This window comes from Sinohyriopsis cumingii, chromosome 14 (assembly GCF_028554795.1).
Source record: "Sinohyriopsis cumingii isolate HCF-2022 chromosome 14, ASM2855479v2, whole genome shotgun sequence".
NCBI classification, from domain to species: domain Eukaryota; kingdom Metazoa; phylum Mollusca; class Bivalvia; order Unionida; family Unionidae; genus Sinohyriopsis; species Sinohyriopsis cumingii.
The window spans coordinates 37,080,146-37,102,947 of NC_142974.1; the positions used below are offsets into that span (position 1 = coordinate 37,080,146).

Genomic DNA, 22,802 nt, shown 5'->3' on the forward strand with positions numbered 1-22,802 from the left:
ACTTGCAATAATAGTACTTTGATAAGATAAATCTACTTGAATTAAACGAAGAGTTACAAAATGTGTAACAGTCATGTTGAACTCGTATCTTCTCTATGCATCGTACAATATCTATTCTTTTAAAATATCTTACATTTAATCTCCATCTTTATGGCCGGCCCTTACAAAACCAAACCCACAGGAATTCTGTAATTTACAAGATTTACCAATTTATCCTTGTTCGGTGATGGATTTGGCTAATCTATTCAGTATTGTACTTTACTATTATTATTATTCATACCCAAAGCTATCAAACATTATCGAATATAAAAACTACTCAAACAAGCAAACTTTTACATGTATTTAAAAATTAATTTAATAAAATTTTAAGTATGAGTTGTAAATATATATTTTGTTGCACTCCCTACTTGACTTGGATTAGAAACTAGACCCATATAAGATTTTGATATAAAAAACAACCGCTGTGAGATCTGGCTCAATTCTAAATTCCTATAATATTTTGATTATAGTTTAAAGCCATATATGTATGTGCATTTATTTACATATGCTTCTACTTTTCTTACTTTAGTATTTATTCGTCATTTCTTTATTTTTATAATTGTGAAACTCAGATAAAGCAATTTGACAAATTATGTCGCTGGAAAGAATTTAATTTAATAAAAGTGCGCAGTTCTCTTCTACAATGCGGGATGAGTATATGTCAGATTGTGTATAATGTATTCTGAGTCATATCACCGAAAAACTGTTTTGCATTTGATGTCATTATAAATAAAGTATATACTTATCCCTCCATTCTTAGAGCAGCTATATAGGAAGATATATTACACGTGCACTGAACCATCGAAATGCGTCGCTGTGATTGATGCCACTGGTATTTAAAAAAATGAAAGTAAATATTTTGATTTATTCTTGTTCCTTGTGAAATATGAAAATTATTCAAAAGTGTTCTCATCCGTCACAAAAAGATAATTCACTCAGTGATAAAATCTTAATATATATATATATATATATATATATATATATATATATATATATATATATATATATATATATATATAATATTAGTTTGATAAACGAGTGGAAAAGATCTGATAAAAAGAAAACATTTTTGTTATGAAAAATGTATAGTGGAAATATTTTCATCTTTTTCAGCATGAATAGAGTAATCGTCTCCAAAGTAAATGTATTAGTTGTATTAGTGTGTGCTAAGTGAAATGAATTGTATGATGTCGATTAGAACTATTGTTGCGCCAAGAGCAGTGATAGAAAAGCCTTTTAAGGAAAACTAAACACAAACCAGTTGATTTCAAATAATATGCCATTTGTCTCTTCTCAAGACAACAAAAACAAAATACAAAAACTAAAATTTGTACAAGTGTGTGGATTATTTTCAAATTTTCGTCTTCTAAATTATAAACTATTCAGGAAATGTTGCGACAGGATAGAGCATGACCTCAAAATGTACAAAAATCTAGGGTAAGATGTAAAATCTGTTTTAGGCTGGCTGTAAAATACAACATAGTTTTATGATTTTGGTTGCATTAGTTTCAATCATAATAATGTTTGCTTCATCTCTAAAAATAAAATACTAAATACATTAAAATCTGAAGAGAGCTGTGTTAGCAAAGGGACACAGACACTATAGACTCAATAATTGTGCCACACAGATGTATCGTTCAGACTTTTCTCTACCTTTACAAACTGAATAGGGTCAATTTACATGGGTGTAATTGCAATCGCTACACCCCCTTTGTCGATCTTCACGTTTTACTCTTACAAATTAGAGCTGAAGTTCTAAGTGTGCATGCACTTAAAGGTCAATCTACACTTCAGTGACATCAGTATCTTCTAGAGTGGAAATCTAAACATTTGATGTAGTTTTGATATGTGATATTACTGATATCCCATATGCACCGGACATGCACGTTTTATTGCAATAGGTTGAAATGTGTATAATTTGAACACATATGCCTCTTTATATAGTGTTCAAAATCTCGGATACGAGCTTATAGTTGCCGCATTTTACTATGAAACGCTCTTTTATTCTAAGATACACTCTTAGATTAATTGATAAGCCAAATATATTATAATTTGAGCATTGTGTTAAGTGCTTTAGGTGAAAGATGCAACCGTATAGTAAGTTTATAACAATGAATTAACAGGTATTGGAATTTGAACCAAGATATAATTGTCACAGCTTTGTGTACCATATATTGGTGAGAGATACACATATATTTATTGTCCTAAAATGACGCTCGAAGATAGAGGATGGACACAATTGTTATAGCAAATTGGACACAAATCTTGAAAAGTGAGTTCCAACAACCAAGTTTTGTCTGAAATATGCCAGTCCTAAGTTGCACGCTCAGTAGGAGATTGGTTACAATATAAGTATTAGCATTACTGCATGGATAACAGTAGTAATCAATTGTTCATAAATGATAAAAAGTAGAGTCCAGTGATCCAGCTTTTGTGACATATATCTTGAGCCCAATATGTACCACAATGCAAATTTTCTATAAATATTTTTCTAAGATAGAGGTTCAATTCAGCCAGAAAAGAGGAACACAATTAGCAGGCAAATTCAGGTCGGATCATTCTACCTCTGCTAACAATACACATCCATCCTTTTGGTTGCAATAGGTGAACAGGTAGCGTAATTAGAAACAATAGGCACACGTTTTATCAATTGTGTAGACGCTCATTAAATCCGTGAAAATAGGTAACGGTGACCTAGCTTTGGTGCAAAACACATGCTCGTCCCATAGTACAAGTTTGATTTTAATTCGTGATGTAGCATAGGATTCACAGAATGAACAAGTCAGAGATGGACACAAATTGATCGAAAGGGTAAATCCCATACACTGTCCGCTTATTGACACAAAATTATTATAAGGAAAGAGTTTGAAGACTCAAATAATAGTTATCATGGATTATAAAACAGATGAAGTGATTTATATGATGATATTTGATGACTGCGTAAAATAAGTAAATTATTTAGTAATTAATTAATAAATTATTTTTTTTAAAAGTAAGTAAAATCAGAACTTTTTGGCATGTGATGGCTCACATTCAACTAAACGTTGAAAATGATAATAGTTTGTAGGGAGAACTAGGTTCAAAGTTTACTGCCGTTTTGCATACAACTGAACATTTTAGTTGGAAAGAAGCGGTTGGGGTTTCGTTTAATGTCTGTTACAGTTTTCCGCAATGGAAAATATAATATTTTTCTCTCTATGTCCACTCCATTGTTTTCTACATTATTCTTTACTACTTCTGGTCAGTTTTCTTCTCGTTATTTTCTACTTGAACAGTCAGATGAATTTAAAGTGTGAACATACAGTTCCCTCATTGTCCCCAGTGATCTCTCTAAAACTGTGCACAAAGAATGTAATGTTTCTACTCTGGGGTACAATCAAAACAGCTTTTGCTCTCTGTTGCTGTCTGTGATAAGTCTATCTTTATGTTGCAAATTGTTGTCAGTTTTATTCTCCGATTCGCTTGCACGGTAATTTTATTTGATAACTTGTAATTCCCTCCACTTAAGCTTGCTCTTAAAATATAATTCAGCAAACCATAGTTCGGAAACTAATGAGCTGTATGTTTTTTGTGATGATTAACACTCTGTAATGTCACCTGGGAATTAAACATGGGATAAAGTTTCGTCCAACCGTGAGGCATATCTAACCATGCCTCGAATATTTACATGAGTCCGTGCGTCTTTCATGCTTTGTTTGGCAAAGTACTTGCTCCCCCCCCCCATTCTCTCTCCATCTCTCTCTCTCTCTCATGTTTAATTTCAATTAGCACACAGGGTTTATCAGAAAACTCATTGTAAAAACTTCTGTCCAAGGTAACGTTGCCTACTTCACCAAGCTAATTTCTCAGCCTAGATACCGTGAAATACATCTCTTCTGCCCTTCTCTTTTTACAGTACTCTCCCGTTATCTCCTGCGCAAAAAGCAGATAGTTTCATCAGATATAATTGCATTTCTTGAAATTGCAACTGGTGTTGACATTTCTGAAAATAGAAAATGTATGGCAATAAATCAGTATCGTTATTTTATAAGTTGATTATTAGTTGATATTTGAACTTGTAAATGTAGTTCCAGTCTGGGTGTGCGATATGGAAATTTTAGTGTGCGAAGCAATTACAGTCTGAACGTCTGTAGCAAACGCATGATGCCCAAATATATTTTGATTTTAGAGTTTTACTTTAAAAGAGTGTCCTTAATAGATTCACTCAAACCCACCAAGGTAGATAATTTATATTGGGCATGTCTAAACAGTAATAATAACATCCATATGTATAGCAATATAACTAATTTTAATTACCGGTTTTTACACCGGCTTCGTAAGTTTTACCTATTGTTTTATAAATATACCACCTTTACAAGCGATTTCGCAAAACGGACAGTTTTGTTTATGTAAACGAGTTGATTACATTTATAAACCATCAGAATATTATGAGATTTTATTCTGCAAACACCCTTGAACTTTTGGGACTTTCTCGATCACAAATATATTAGGACAATTGGTACGACTCCAGCAGGACTTCTGGTTCCGAAGTCCCAAATGATCTCATAATTTTGGGAATTTAATAATGAAATTTAGGGAGAATCAACAATTTGTTTGACTATATTGCAGATCGTTTCCTTTTTCTGTTTTTGTTTTTTCTTTCTTTCTAAATAATCTCCGGTCGATTCAATTGATGCCTCACAATTGAATGAAAACTTAAACACATAAATCTGTTATAATCTGCAAAAACTGTCAAACAAATAACAAAAGCCACTTAAATTATAGCTAAACGCAGCCATTAAAGTACGGTCCATTATTTATCCAGTTTAATACAATAAAATAAAAGATCAAATAATGTTAAACGTTTAAATTAAAAGCTGATAAAGAAAGATGAATTTACATTACAATCATATACAGCATGACTTTAAAAAAACTTATGCTAATGTCTGTTAACGGTTAACATTCTTATTATCTCCTGGATATAAAAGGTGTATATATGTTAGCAAAACTAATGATATAAGACATATGCAAAGTAGTTTTTCATCCTCTATTCTTTTCAATTCTTTCCTCGTTTTATCATTCATTTTGGTGATACTTTAATTTCATTCTTTTTTTCTTCTTTCTTGCATTCATTCTTTTCTGTCTGACGCATGCTATTTGAATTTGATGAGCCGGTTGCGATATATCTAAGTTGTTCATTGTAAGTATCTTTTCTCTTGATCATATACGAAGTATACACAACTAAGAGCACGTAAAGAGTCCGATAAGAAATAAAACATTTAAATAATAATGTATGACAAACTTAGACCAGCGTAATATTACAATATGGCTAGTATCACCTGGAAAATGTAATTCAATTTTCGAATTTAAATGTAAATGACTATAAGATTGACGTGATATCGTGCAAGATGGTATTGTCATATTTACAATGGGGGAATTAATTTTGTACCAGATGAGATTTTGTCGGCAGATAAGGGTGACTATAATCATTAGCTATTTTTTCCCCGTTGTTTGTTGCTTTTTTCTTTCTTTACATTGTAATGCTTTGGGGTTTCGCGTGCATTTGTGATAGCTATGACATATCTGCCGCGACATGGGTTGTTAATCAAAGGATTGATGCATATTAAACATGCAAGTTATCCTTAATCTTCTGCATTATTAAGTATCTACCGTAATAATATTTGTATATACATATACTCGGAGGTAGTATTGTTTGCTAAACACTTACCCTTGCGTGTGGGTACAATTGTGAAAGCTAAGCAGAGGCGAAAATATTTATGTCAGGGACGAGACATTGTACAATCCTTGATATAAATCATATTCCCAAACTTATCGTGTAACCCACCAAACAGAATTACCTTACCAAAAGGGGGATTAGGTTCACTCTGTTTTCTTTTATTTATCGTTATTCAACACCTTTCATTTAATGCACTCGACGTACATATTCAGGAAATGTTTTAGCCTAAAGATGGTGCTTGCAATGAACAAGAAAAAGAAAAGAAACTTTGCCTATGTAAGCAGGACAGGGGAACTATTCCTTGGGTAGAAACATTTTTTACTAGAGACTCGGCAATCCTCGTCCCATACATAAATCCCATATGATTGGATTTTCCTATCCTTCCAGCATATTCGAGAAAGAATCTCATTTTCCTCACTAATAACATGGAACACTGTGACAAAATATTACGAAAGATGAAAAGTGTGTGTACGGTTTGCGTACTACAATAATTATATAAATTGAGATCACATAAGAAGTGAGTAAATATATTTAATTCTTGGGTAAAATATCTTTTTTTCGCAATAATATATGTGTTTTACCGTCTTTTTCCTTGCAGAACGTGAATTAAGTATATCCTGTCTGTCTGATTGCACAATCCGGTGTCTTAAATTATCTGATGTTAACGTGTAGCTCTGATTGGAATCTCAGACGTACGCGCCCGTGTGTGTGTGTGTGTGTGTGTGTGTGTGTGTGTGTGTGTGTGTTAGGTATGTATGACACAAAGTACGAACAATGACTATTAAGAGTTTTCAACCAATGTTTGTACCTGATGTACTCAATATAAGACCTATATCAATACGAAATTACCTTGTGTACTCGTAAACATGTTTACGAACTCTATAGTACCACGTGATCTGATCCGGTGAGTCATGTTTCTGAATGCGCTTGCGTCACCACCCTCAGTTAACGAATAAATAGCTCGCTGCTTCAACGACTGTTCGAAAACGCCTGGAGAAATTAACCGTGTTTCACTGTCAAGTTGAATACGCGCAATACTACAACGATGAATAGATTTATATTCACTCTGGTCATTTTGGTTTTGCTCAGTGCAGTATACGGTAAGAAAGAAGTTTGAACGTTTCTATATTTCATTAGTTTAGATAAAAAAAAACTGTACCGTATTTCTTAATTTAACATTCTTACAGATTGTTCTAAAAAAAATTCTCATCATTAAAATTCGTATGTCAGTAGATGTTTCGCTCTATCATCCTTATTGTTTGCATGACTATATGAACAAAGAAGTGTTTTCATAATGTTTTGTTTTGACAATACAATTTATTCTTATGAACAGTCTAAAATAACCTTTCCTTTTAGAATATGTTATTGGTTATTTCTATTCAGCATGCATGTATATGTATGTATGTATGTATGCATGTATGTATGTATGTTAATGCTTTCATATTAAATGGGTCCTTGAATAATATCATGAAATAATTATGAATTATTGTTCTAGATACGTAGTTTTACACAGCCATTTAATCTTCTGTGATTTATCTGGCGTTCAATATGACTGTATGCATCAGGCCTGACGTCCCCGATGTAACCAATTAGATCTGAGATATCTTCCCTTTAATGCCATTACACTCTAAATCGACTGTTTGTTTTTGATTTTAGTTGATAATTTTTCTATTTATATCGATTAAGTAAAATTATTCACTATTTTAAATATCCGAGGAAAATTACCAGATTTTCTTAAGTCGAATGGTTTTAACGTATACAGACCTGGGTTGAAGATAATCTTCGCAGGTCAAGGGTCGTCGATCTATTTTCTTCCACTTCAATAATTGGCATACATGGCTAACTGAAATTATAACTATCGTTTCGCGATCTGATTGGATGCAACTAAAATAAACTGGCCAGTAAGCTTGCTAGTTACATGGACCTAGGGAGAAGATGAGTAAAATCATTGAGGAAACCGTATTAAATACCAGCCGTGTAAGGTGCTTCTGTGTTTGATCAGATAATCTCACTTGTTTCGGGTGCGAAAGGACACTGAGTCAGAATGATTTCTAGGTCAGTCAACTATGCTTTGGATAGATCTGAAAAGCATTGGATTTACAAACTTGGGCTAGCGAAGATGATAATATGGGTTAATACAAGACATTATATGACTTTATGACGCAGTACTACGTTTTTGCACACACACACACACACACACACACCTCTTTATACCTGTGTGTGTGTGCCAGTGACCAAGTGTCTATATTCTGTGTGAATGCATGTGTGCTTTGCCATATTTATTGAAAGAGAGGCTCGCAAGCAGAAATTTTATTTTGGACATAACTAGACATTAAATATTTGTAATGCATTCCTCGAAATTGTTGCCACACGAACTGTCGAGTAAAAATGCAATACTGTTTAACACTCTTTCTACCTACGAATGTTTGTCGCTATATACGTTTCTTTTAAGGTCCCATTTTTGTTGCTAATAATATTATTGTTATTATTATTATTATTATTCCAGGACAGCCTCCGCCTAAGATCGATTCCGAACCACAGAAAATTTATAATGGAGTCAGAGAACGGAACCTTTTCGACTTTCTTCAACAGAGACAAAAAAGAGAAGCGTCGCATGTTTTCTCGCCCAACAGAAAAGAAAGATTGGAACTGGCTAACAGCGAGACCCATGACCATTCGAAAAGAGAAGTGTTTTAGTCTCTCAGGAGAGATTTGTTTCGTAACTGCACCTAAGCCAGCGTAGAAGTAACGGAGTGCCCAGAACGAGTGGAGTTGCAGATAACGTTAAATCGAGTATTTCTAATTTTCTTAAATGAAACTATTATGACAAGGTTATATAACGTCAATTCCAATTTTCTTGGACAATTTGCCAAAAAATATATTTATGCTTGTTCTTTATAATTTTATAACAAAGATAAGTCTTGTAAATGAAAAATGAAAAATGAAGATGCATCCATCTGACAAGTTACTAGCAGTCTGTTGAATTATGATTTATCCTTCAGACATAGTTATTTTAGCAAAGATGACATAAAACTTTTAAATCATTTCTTTCAGAAAATTACACATTTCTTCTTCACTATCAATATATAATTGATGAAATTCTGGTTAATATTCCTTAATGATAATGGCAGTGTTGACGGTGATGTCCATTGTATCAAGGAATCAAATGTTTCTCCTTGTATGTCAAGGTAAAACGTCATTTTTGTTGTGTGGAAACGAAAGACGAAAATGATATTAATTGGAAATAGAAAAGAAAGAAACACAAATGATCAAATTACACCATGGAACTGTTTTATATCATATGTACCGTATATTTTCATGTATTATCTCTTTATCTTCCTTCAATAAACTTTGTATTTCTTCACACATGAGTAGATTGCTTTTTTACATAGTTTCTGACAGTTGTAATGGATATTTGATCTTCTACTCTATCGCTTAAACTAATATATCTCTCTTTATCTGTCTATTTCTATCCACTCTTAAATAATGTATACATGTATAGCTCTCCAGTCTACCTTCGGGACATTAGGAGGGCTGCACTTGTAACAGCTGAAACAGATAAGACTGTTATCATCTACGATTCGTTGTCTTTGTGCAGAACATGTCATATATTATGGGGTAGACGTCATGGGAAAACTGCCCCAAATAAAACCCCATTTTCACGAATCTGATTTACATGCTGTAACACCCTTATTCTGAGCTGGTCCTAAGAAGTGAACATGTTTATAATATTACTTCTCCAATGTGTTAAACTACGCAACAGAAAAAGCAAAACCAAATTTCGTAAATTTCAACAAACACTTTAATTCTCTAAGTAAAACAAATGAAAATTTAAGACGAACTTTTAGTATTGGGAATTAAGTCCCAAATATTCCGCAACGTTCTATCACAAACCCAAAGGTATAGTGTGCTCCGAATAAATTGCAGTGGTGTTACGATAAATTCTAATATTGAATGTGTTGATGTACCACTAGTTTTGAATGTGCTGATATGCAAACAGTATTGATGTACCACAATGACATAATCCACAATGCCTTCGAAATATCAATGAGCGATTTGTAATTTCATAATTTAAGTGAATGATTCCGATCAAAAATGAGATTGATTCGTGAAACTAAGTTAAAGCAGTAATGAATAATCGGGTTGATCTTAATTACACACACACACACACACACACACACACACACACACACATATATATATCCCTTCTTGACCTTGTATCACAAAAGGATTTTCCAATCATCGTAAGAGGAAATTACAACGTACTGTAAACACGTTCGTTTCTAAAAACTTCTAATGTCATGAACAAGGGTCTTAACTTAGACCTAATTAAACATCTATTCATAAGAAATGTTAGGACCAGAGAGTAACCAGGTACACACTAAAACGTTGTCCCCAGTCATGGTCAGTGTTCAAGCAGAAAATACAAACTAAATATGCATAACAATAAGCATCATTAGGGACGTTTTAAACAGCAAATAAAGGAAATTGACGTAGAATCTGATGACATAAGTTTAATAATAATAATAATAATAATAATAATAATAAAGATAGTTAAAGAGCTGAAAACAAGTTTGTATATTAAACATTTGCGTTCTTTCTTCACGCTAATTCCAGGCGCTGCTGTACACGTAAAACTGAATAGGCCTTTTCATTCTATACTGAATTTATATTTGTTGGCTGACATAAACGACATTCTTTGGTACATTTTTTGCAGACATCTCTCAGCTTGAAACTTGTATGTGGCTGGATAATTTCAACTCATAGATAATGAAAATAGGCGTGTGTGTGTGTGTGTGTGTGTGTGTTTGTGTGTGAATTAACATATACTGAAGGAGGATGCTTTGCTTCAGGTAACTACATTGTAGCTCTTATCTAATACTTGAAAGACTACGTAGGAACCAATTAATCTTCGAAGTAAGTTTTGTGTGCATGCTTTTCAAAAAGTGTCAATGATGATGTGATACCATCCATCCGTTTTTTATGACCACTTTTATCTCCACAAACATATAGTGTCAGTACAAGGTTCAGATGTTACTCTCGACAGTACACACTCATTACACCAACATGCCATGAATATATGCAAAGTCGCATATATTGAATTGAGATGCATCAGCTCCATTCGTAATTTTCTTTCTGTTGTCGTCACTAAAATACTAAAATACTAGTGTGTTCATTAGTACTTCCTTAGTACATTCAATGCTGGACTGTTGCTATTCACTAAATTGTTTGTCTCAGTATCTACTACAAAAACTTCAAAACGTTATAAGAACGGCTACTCGGGTCATCCTTACTCCTACGAACAACTGAGCACACTAACCTCACTGACGACCCGTTCTATCCTGACTCGAACATACAATCTGCTCAAAATGGTACATTTCGTTGAGTGGCTCCTGGCCAATATAACAATATGGTTTCACCCTTGTGTTCACGACATTTAGAAACGTATGTTCCTCTTCTGACACTCGCGCTCTTATTGTTCCTACTATTTCAACGAAGGCTACCAGCTGCCTGCTACGTGGAAAGAATTGACAATAGATCGTAGACAAAATGACCATGTGGTCTCATTCACGATTGGTTTTTAAAACTCACATAAGAACAGGCTTAAAAACTTAATATGTTTACTTCCTTAATTGTTGTCAGTATAGTTTTCTTTCGTAATTTCATGGTGTTTGTTTCTGTAATCTTGAAGTTGCACATGTCTGCTTGTATTATCTCATATTGTAATGCGCTTAGAGCTTGTAAAGATTAGGATATATATATATATATATATATATATATATATATATATATATATATATATATATATATATATATATATATATATATATATATATATATATATATATTCATACTAAACATTATTAGCTCGGTGCTTCAGTAGATAAAAAATAGTTACATATACAAAAATCTAGAAATAATTTAGCAAAAGGCAATTAATGACACTTAACTGTAGATATTAAATTACATATGTAAAGTACGTCTTTCTTCCTTTGTTCTTTCATTTCCTCATGACACCTTCATTCCATTCTTTCTTACTTTTTTCCATTCAATGTTTCCATCTGAAATTTATTTTGACGTATGTTTGTGATTCAAATTTATGAGTACTTTGGGATAGATCCAAATCGTTCATTGATAGTTTCTTCTTTTGCCACTATATAAATTAAAAAAAGAGTAAATATAAGGTTCAATGCACAATTATATTCAAATGATAATATATGATAAATTCAGACCCACGTAAAGACGTAAAATATTTGGTATCACCTGGAAGTTAATTTTTAAATTAAAATGACAGTAACTACAAGATAAATGTGATAATGTGTAGGATGGTATTGACGTGGAATGAATCAAATGTAAACTAGGTGAGATTGTTTAGGCAGATAAGTGGAACCATACTTTTGTGCAATTTTCTATTTTCCGAAATGTCCATTGAACTATTTTAATCTGCATTTTTGTCATGATATCCATAACATATGTGCCATCAGATAGGTTGTTAATTAACGATTGACATATTCCAAAGATGCTGGTGTTGCTCATTATTCTGTGTATTTATATTAATATTATGCTAATAAGTAGCTCAAAAGTCAGGTCGATAGATCGGTGGATAAAACATTAGGGAACAATTTATGAATATAATTGTTCATATTTTGCAAAACAGTTGAAAGGTAAGAATCATAATCATATTTAAACGTAGATTTTAAACGATAGTACCCATTATTGCCGGAAGACAAATTTTTCTTCCAATCAACTCACATAAGAGTTTTCTCTCCTGTACGCTACCATAAAACATGAAAACACTGATTTAAGCAAAAGGAATGAAATCTGACCCTAGCTACAACAAAATCGACTTCTAATACCGATATAATTATTCCTTCACACCATCCTAAATCTATCTGATTACAGCTATAGGACCAGAACAACAGGACCGCCATATAACGACGACTTAAAGCATATGCTCTTGAATAAGTCTGAGAATATTTTCCATGTTACAGAGTCTTGTCATTTTCAGATCATCATGGAACTGGCAAGTAGTGAATGCGTTCTAGAACTGGTATATTTGTCACTTTGTTCCTTCACTCCGTTTATGACGATGCAGAAGTAACAGTCTTAAAAGAATGATCAGTATACATCTCAACATCTTTACTTTCCTCAGTTCAAAAGATAATAGTTAAAAAATGCTTTCTGTAGAGAATGGGTAATAGAAGCCAACAATAGCGTGAACATGACGTTGAATAATTTGAAAGGAACGGCTAATGTCCAGGAGAAATTCCCTAATGATGTTCAGTTATGTTCAAATTGTTCAATACTTTTCATTTCTTGGACTTATTGATGTTTGAAGAAAGGTAGTCCCGGGTCACACGGTTAGTAACGGCACGTGCATATGTTCGGCTGAAGTATGATCTTATCGACGTTCGATATGGAGCTAAATCATTAGTTGACAAAGTGAAGTGAAATGAATGGGACCTCGTTTTTTATAAATAATATATGCAGATACAGTATATTTTAGAGGTGTTATATTCCATACTGAGCAGATGTTGTTTGTTACATTATAAGGAGTGAGTAATGTATTTGCATAATTATTTCAGTTCATAGTTAGCATTATTGGAAATGACACCCACGTGAACTTAAGCATTGCATATGTTTTGTTTGCTAACCATCATAATTGATTGAGGGTCATTTTATAATTGAAAAAAAATATTAAACTAACAACTCCCAGAATTTGCTTAGAACCTGCAACAGGAGATTCGCTCCCGACATTAACATAAATCGTCAAAAAATCAAAGCTGCTATCAATTACGGGAAATTTTACTCGATTAAATCATTACATGGCATTTACGTCTCCATTAGATGTGGGATGTCTTCCCTTTAATGACGTTAATGCTCTAATTTGACCGTGTTTACTTGGAGGTCATTGTTTGTAAAAGTGTCATCCATTAAGGAAAACGATTCACTATTTTAATTATCTTAGGACATTACTAGCTTTAATGTCGTATGCGAAATGGGTTATAAGCATATTCACACCTATAAGTTTGATATCATCTTTGCGTGACAAGGGTCGTCGATTCATAATTTCTGTTTTGGTAATATTTCTTTTTAATTCATTCGAAGAAGTTTGATATTGACAATTATCTGTAATAATGCGTCGATATCTTTTTGCCTGACTTAATAGTATACCATTTTTGCATGACCTAGAATGACAAGAAGAATATTCGATATTATTGGTAGATATTAGTTTCTTTGACATGAACATTTGTAGAGATAGTGTTTATTAAATTACATCTAAAATGACACATGAGTACCGGATGCAGTATAAGCAACTTTAGCAGGATGGGGTGGTGTGAAAATGATTTAGGCGATCAAAAAATTTGTGTAGTATTACAATGAATGAATTAAAAACAAATTTCCAAAATGTAAATGATTTATACATAAACTAATTGCGAGTTAAACAAAGCCAGTATTAATACTCAGCATGAGGCTTTAAGCACTGCAAAAGGTACAATAGGGACAAATATAATTACTTTCAAAATGCAATATAAGCCTTCATTACCAAATATAAGCCTTGCACTTAATACATATTTAAGCCTCCTTAATTATCAAATAAGTACTTAAAAACAGTTCACAAAAAAACAAATCAATCATTGCTTATAGAAGACCTAATAATTTACAAGATTTTGTAATTATATCTAAACTGACAGAAAGTAAGATACCTTTCATCATTAGAACGTAACCCACGCCTGTGCTTTCAGTGTATAAATGTTATAGAAAGTACATATTTTAGAAAGCTCCAATACAAAATAATTATTTTCCCTACATTATAATATTGACTGCATATCAATGGATGTGATATAATTGACAACCTGTAAAACAAATGCTGGACAAACACTTCAACAAGTTTCTAAAAGAATGGATAATCATCACTGTCACATAAAAATTGTCAGACCCTTATTCTGAGCCGGTCCTATGGAGTAAGCACACTTAATGTTACCCGCATAAAGATCGTTGGAGAAGTTTTTAGCAAAAGATAAAAAATACTGTCATTGAATCTCACGACTTAGTTGAATAATTATATAAACATAGGCAATGAAAATAAAGTTGTACATTACACATAATCGTTCTTTTTTTCTCCCTAAATTGGATGTGCTACTGGACAAGTAAACTTTAAGAGATCTTTCCTTTCCTTAATGTACAAGTTTACGTCATAATTGTAAAGTGAACGAAGTTTCGTTTTTCAAAAAGTGATGTGTGGATATTGCAGCGTTTGTAAGGTAATGTATGTGGCTAGGTAATTATCATATATTGACAATGTATGCACAATTTCACTGCATAAAAGACCATTGTGACGCTTGGATAATAACAGCATAATTCATAACTAGACCAGGCAATTTTCCAGCTTTGTATCCATGCTTTTTCTGGAGTTAGACTTCTGCCTTTAGTGGATTCTTACATTTGGTATTTTGTACAGGTAATGGTGTTCGTGTGTAAATAAATATATTACCCGATTATAATTTCTTAATATTCCTCCAGGTTTCAACTTTGTACGCATTTGTGCGCTTTGGATTCAGGTATGTTTTATTCCAAATTATTGTAAACGCCATTACGGTTAATGATATATGTGTGTTGCTATGTACATTCGCTGATCTCATTTTAAAGGCATTACAAATCTTTGTTCTTCCCACACTTTTGATCAGTTTGGATTCAGACTTTTATTAAACAAACACCTTGTGAACATGATATATGTTGACTTTGACTTAACGATATGAAGTTGGAACATGTATGTGTCAAAAGCATGAAATTGAAATTTGCACAATGAGCACGGTTGGCGAGGTACAAGAAGGTTGCATTATCTTAAAGTCCTAGATGGTTCCGAAGACAAAAGAGAATATGATAAGAATACTGATTCTAAGTTAAAATTATACTGAAAGTCGCCTAGTTCATTTAAATTATTTCGGGATATATTAATTTGGTAATTCAAGGGGTAATGCATCAGTTTAATAGAATATACCACGAATCGGATATTCGTTTTTGTTGTAACCGTTATCAGCTGGATTTATTTGTTACTTCAGTACTTATTAAATAATTAAATAAAAAATAATTACAATTATACAAAATCTAAAGAAAAAAATAAAAAGTCCACCTTGTGATAATTAAACATATCCATTAAATTAAATATGTAAAGCATGTGTTCATCCTCCATTTTTTTTTTGTTCTATCATCCCTTCATGATACATTCGTTCCATTCTTTCTTGCTTTTTTATTCACTGTTTCATTCTGAATTTTTTCTACGTAATATTATGATCTGATTTTTGAGTGCGTTGGAATAGAGCCAAATCATTTATTGGGTTTTTCTTCTCGTGCCACTATGTAAAGTACACGCAAGTTACAGTACATATTAGTTTCGATACGCAATAACTTTCACATAATAACTCAGACCCACTCAAAATTCAGTATGTTATATTTCACACAAAATTGTAATTTAATTTTCAAATTAAAAGACAATGACTGCCATGTTGATGTGATAACGTTCGAGATAGTATTGACATGTCATGAATTAAGTATGTGTTAGATCAGATTGTTTCGGCTGATAAGGGAAACTATAATCATTTGCAAGATTTATTTTTAAAAGTATTTTATATGTCAGCCATGACAAATGTGCCATGAAATGGATTGTTAATAAAAGCGATTGAGACACACCAAAGATGAAAGCAGTTCCTAAATGTTGTATATTATTATATTATGCTAATAAGTAGATATCAGAATGCAAAATGCGAATACTGATAGTTAAAATGTTTTTAACGGATGTTTGATCAGAACGTACTATGTTTAAGATGTATTAGCGAAACGATGTTACCCTTCTGATTTCATAAACACCATGTTTATCAACTTCCACATCATTAAGTACTCTGTTACGATGAGTGGCTTTTCTTCATAGGATACGTCGTCATCCTTGAGCAACAGGATGATTAAAACGTGTCCTTATTGTTGGACAATGTTGTAACAGTCTGCCATTTTTGTACGAGCAAATGTTTCGTCGTCTCGTCCTTGTCATTTGCTTGACGCTAGAAAGAAAGAATTTGTTTAATTTATTCTTCCATTTTGCTATCGTCAACAAAGTATATTTTTATGAACAATCAAATCTTTGGGAAAGATTAAGGAATGTACTTGTTGGCATTCTGTACAACAGTTGAAAGTGAAGAATAATAATCACATTGATATACAGATTTTAAGACATAGTACGTTTTATGATGCACATCGAGTTCCCCTTTCAGTCTCTCTAAGATGATATTTTTTCTTCTGTAAACTTCCATGAGATATAAAAAATACCGATTTAGGCAAAATAAATGAAATCTGACACTAGTTTCAGAAAATCAACATCATGATAACCACATAACTAATCCTTCACACCTTCCGAATTCTCTCTCTCTCTCTCTCTCTCTCGACAACTCTTTTTGTAAGTATAGGATCCAAAGCCAGGGCCGCCCTATTACTATGCCGTGACACACATGCTATGGAATAAGTCCAAATCATATTTCATATTTTATTGAGTTCTGACGTCAGTTTTGAACCTCTAGTGGATATTGCAATTAGCAAATACGGTTCTAGAACACGGATAATTGCTACTTGGTGCTATCCAGTGTTCCTATGCTCATTTTATGAAAACGCAGAAAGAATAGTCAGTTAAAAGCATTATAAATATACATATCAACTTCTTTACTTCGTCAGTTTAAACAGTGGTAGTTAAAATGCTTTCACTAACAAACGGGTAACACCAGCAAACTTTAAACTGGTAACAACGCTGACCGATCTCATTTTGAATGGAACAGCTAAAGCCAAGGCAAAGTTAATTTCCCAGTGATGTTCAGTTATGTTCAAGTTGTTCAATACTTCCCTTTTTTGGCTATTGCGCTAATAAGATCAGGTGTATGTGCATTTGGGTCCAGTCTTTAATATTATGGTGTATAGGCATAAGAAGCTCCCGATATATATATATATATATATATATATATATATATATATATATATATATATATATATATATATATATATATATATATATATATATATATACACACACACACACACTGCTGTCTTCGGTCCAAATGCATACAAATTGTCGATTATCTTGCAGACTAATTAATGACATCACCATAATTTCACCAACCTTTATAGTGTTGGGTTTTGTGTAAAATATAAATAATGATATAATCGGATGCTGGGAATGTAAGAACATGAGAAACCAACAGCAACTTCTTGCTGACAAATACCAGAAAGATATACTGACGTTTCTAGGGATTTAAGTATTTGCAAGGTACTTGAACACTCTTATTTCAAGATTGTTTATAAAGTGCCTTCAAACGATAGAATACATTTAACAGCCTTTCTCAGTTTTGTCTGATATAGCTTAAGAGATTTTGTCTTAAAATGATATAGAATAAATAAAGTTAGAGTGACACTTTCTCACTCATCCCTCTACTGTTTATCAAATCAGTAGTATGAACAATTCTTGAGAAAATTGTTTGCTAATCTCAGCTGACTATTATTCTTAAGAAAACAAACGAATCATGTACTGTCAGATGTCAATACTGGCTTGTCTAAATTGTGTAGAAAGCTGCAGATTTTAAATCAAAATGATTATTGTTGTACCTAAATGTGTTGAACCGACAGTGAAATGCCAAGCTGCAAACCTGATTGTCACGTGGCAGTTTATATAATTTTCTTTATATAGTAAGCGGCAATAACTACTGCTGCAATCATAGTCATTCGCATCAAATAACCCATTTGAGCTCTACACATATTGGTTCGCGCTTTATGGAAATTTCATATTTAGCGAATACTTGAATGTCCGAATGTGATCTCGATATGAAGCAAAAACAAACAACAACCTTCTTGTCTCTGATTCCTTTTGTTGAAAATTCACAGGTTAGTAATGAGGGCTAATAGTCTACGTGACAAAATTCAAACCCACAAGACATGACGCATAACTGGTCTTAACGCAAACATTCGCATTCCCCAAGACTTGATACATAATATGTCTTAAAATAAACATTAAAACCCCAAGGACATGAAGCATGTTAGATCTTAACGCGGCTATTTATTCGATTGGTTGGGGGGTTCTATATCTGGCTTTCTTTTTTCAAGTGTAAACGCTGAAGATGACCTCCATCATGTATCCGTTTTGGCTCTGTGATAAAGACGATTTTGTGCAAATGTTGGATAACCTTTATGTAGCCATTTACTGAAATGATGAAATGATTGAAAACCATCAATTGATAATTATTTACTTGCAGACATATTTTAATTGACAGAAATCAAAAATATTGCCACATTATAAATTCATATATACGTCTGTCTAAACGAATCAGTAATTGGCAAATAAACGTTGCAATGTACCAATTATTGGAACATAAATCTATACGTCTAAATGTAGAGGAAATTTCACGGCTTAAAATATCCAGCGCTAATAAAAATACACCATTTAGTAAAAGGTAAAAGTCCACACGTAAAACTTTGTTCTTGTTTTATTCACATTAGACAAATCAGGTCATCTCGGGACAAATCAAAGGCTATACAACACTGTTCTGTCAGGATTAGTATGAAAGGGGAGCATGAAATTTAATGAATTTATAGTATAAATGAATTTCTCTAAGACTGAATTTCTTCACTTTTGCTACATCTCTTAATTTATGTCAGACTCATTATTAAAGAATAATTGTTTTTTGCTGTGGAGCTTAGCTTTAGGCAAGGTTTTGTCGCAATGTGAGAAACTATCCCATGAATGATCTCTTCTCGGGCATTTTTTGTATTGAAAACATGTTATTTTAGGCAATATTTATCTTTTCTCACGCGCTCCTGTCGCTTGTGATCATGCCACAGATGACACGCTATGTACGTGTTGTTTTAAATTTATGAAATGTTTTGATGATCATTCAGCATTTCGTTGCATTCACAGTTTGTTCTGCTTTACTTAATATTCTGATTTGATGATCGATGGTCTGTTACGTGTCCAGATCATCCACACTCTACCAATATTTTTAAAGAGAAACTTATTGTCCTCATTAACAGCAGCATGCTTTTCTTTAATGGCGTTCTCATTAACATCGGGCAACATATAATATTGCTTTCCCAAAATCAGCATGATAGGTATAACCTTGTTTGAACAGTTAGTTCTGTCATTCAAGTAAAAATGCGTTACCATAAAAAGTTACTTATGGGGTCCAATTGTTATTTCTCTTCGATCTTAAAAAGTGCACAAACAACAGGTACATTTTAACATTTCTCAAAACTTGGTAGACTAATACCTGTTGATGTCTTTTTAAACATCAGTCTGGTTCATTCGTTTGTTTTGGAAGCATATACATGATTCAAAATAATGTCATATGACTTCACCTGACTGGCTGAGATTTTATCGCATGACATGGTCTGCAATGTAGGCATGAAAACACAACTAGTCTTCATCGCAGCAAAAATCCCACCTTCACTACAACATGACTGAATGGCGAACCTGTGGTGCATATTTTTAGACCGAGGGAAATACGAAATATATGCTTATAATAGGACAATTCAATAGGAATTGCGCATTTACATGATAAGCAATGAAATCAGACCATGTTCTTTAAGTACGCACACGTTCTCTATAGCAAGTATTCAATATGCGAATTATATTCATATAAGAATGAAAATACCTTTATTTCAAGAAATACTATAAATATCACATATTCTTTAAATATTATTTGATCAAATTTAAAACAAAATTATTTGATAAGTGGAGAAATATAAAAACAATGTACTGGCAACATTGATATGAAACCAAGAGTATCTTTCATCACAACAAACGATAACATGGTTACTACAACATGGCTTAATGACAAATACAGGAAACAAAAGATTATTATTATTATTATCATTATTATTATTGTTATCGCAAGTGCAGATTCCAAATATTTTAGAAGTCTACTATTTCCATATTTACTATCCTACAGAATTCGGATATACATGGTATTACTATAAAACAATACTAATTCACATGACGTTGTAAGATGCAATATAAATATCGCATGAGTGGTTGCATTTTCTTTTATTACTATAATTTAGAATTCTATACCAATATGAAAATTTGATAGATGGTTCAAAAACATGATAGCTAACGGATTCATGAAATAGAAATGATACAGCCCGCCCACTGAGATTACATTCACGTGTGGGGTGGGGTGGGGTGGGAGTACAGGGTATGTAAAATCCTGTACAACCCAAGGGATATTTGCACAAAAATTAGTCCGACCTGGAAAGAACTGGACTGACAATCCTTGTCTAGCAAAGATGGTTTAATATCAGAGATGATAATTCCTAAAAGACTTTGTGATGGTGTACACGCAACATCCAAAATTTTAAAACAATATTTAATTAGACATATTTAATGTAGTAAAATGTACCCATAAGTTTGTGTTTTCTGGATGCCTTCTCTGTATTCCTTTAGTAATTAATCAGAGAAAGACTCACTGATAGTCAAAACCGGATAAGTAATTTAAAAGCTAGTTTGTACCGTTCGTTGTCATATGATAATAATAATAATAATAATAATGATAATGAGGACTTTGTATAGCGCCTAATCTTTAGAAGCTCTAAGCGCTTTACAACATTAGACAACACCTATAAGATAAAAAACATATAATGATATGATTACAAAAACAAACACCATGAAATCAGAAAACATTAAAAAAAACATGCTGAGAATATTTAAGGTAGGAAACATTATTAGGTCTAAGTTTGTTCTTGCAGTCGAAGTAAGTGAGTTTTGAGAGCCCTCTTGAATATGATCACTGTGTCTTTGTGTCTACGTTCAGTGGACAATTCATTCCACGTTACTTGGCCCTGTTATGCAAAAGAACGCTGTCCATATGACTTTGTTTTCATAGTGGGAATAATGAGTATACGATTGTCAGAAGAGGAGACTAAGTATCTTGCTGGTGTGTACACATGTGTGAGGTCGGATAGGTACGTTGAACTAGAGTCACTGGATGATGATCTATGACACTTGAGAACAAATTTTGTGTTTGATTCTGGATCGAATGGATAGCCAGTGTCGGGTACAAAGCAGCGGGGAGGTGTGTTCTGATCGTGATACTCTAAGTATGATCCGAGCAGCTGTGTTTTGAACTTTATGAAGTGTCTGGAGCAGATATTGAGATGAACCAGACAGAATTGAGTTACAATAGCCCAGTCTTGAAAGTACTAATGAAGACACAAGTGTTTTAGTGGCATCAGCTGAAAGATATTAGCGAACTGAGCTGATGCGTCTCAGCTCAAGATATGCAGTCTTGCATATGTTCATGATATGTTTTTGCAATGTGAGAGTACTGTCCAGAGTAACACCTAGGTTTCGTACTGATTGTGTGAATTTATTGTTGGTGTTGGTGATATTTATTGTTTGAGGTAAAGGATGTGACTGTGAAAGTCTTTGTGTTGTGATCAGAATGGCCTCAGTTTTATCATCATTCATCTGCAGCTTGTCACATGTCATCCATGATTTCACATCAGAAATGCACCTCTCTACGGAGCCCCGAGTGGCCGAGTGGTCTAAAGCGCCCTCCGTTACGGATCACTGCCATCTCACATCTGTCTGCGTGGGTTCGAGTCTCAGATTCAGCCAATGTGGGTATGTGAGAAAGCTTGCCAGTAGCTTCTCGTGGGTCGGTGGTTCTTTCCGGAGTTTTCCCGGGTTCTTCCTCCACCATTAATACTGGCCGCCATGTATAGCCTATCGTGTGCTGAAAAATGGCGTTAAACCCTATTACAACAACAACAACAACAACAGCACCTCTCTACACCTTGGATGGTAGCATCAATTTCAGTTGGGTGGCTAGATTTGTATATTTAGGTGTCATCATTGTACAATTGGTGAGACACTGGATGATGATCTATGATACTTGAGAGCGACTGAGTGTATAGAACGAAGAGAACAGGTCCAAGAACAGACCCCTGTCGAACACCACAACTTAGATCAACTGGGCTGGAGTGTATTCCATTGTTGACCAAGTAGGACTTGAACCAC

General features: G+C 33.3%; 1 long non-coding RNA gene across 1 annotated transcript; it reads left to right on the top strand.

Annotated features, from left to right (window-relative positions):
• The first annotated feature begins 6,686 nt into the window (after positions 1 to 6,686).
• LOC149783595 (uncharacterized) lies at positions 6,687 to 9,119 on the top strand. The gene is made up of 2 exons (XR_016413627.1): positions 6,687 to 6,855; positions 8,262 to 9,119. It is a non-coding gene; the product is annotated as an uncharacterized LOC149783595 (long non-coding RNA).
• Positions 9,120 to 22,802: the final 13,683 nt, after the last annotated feature.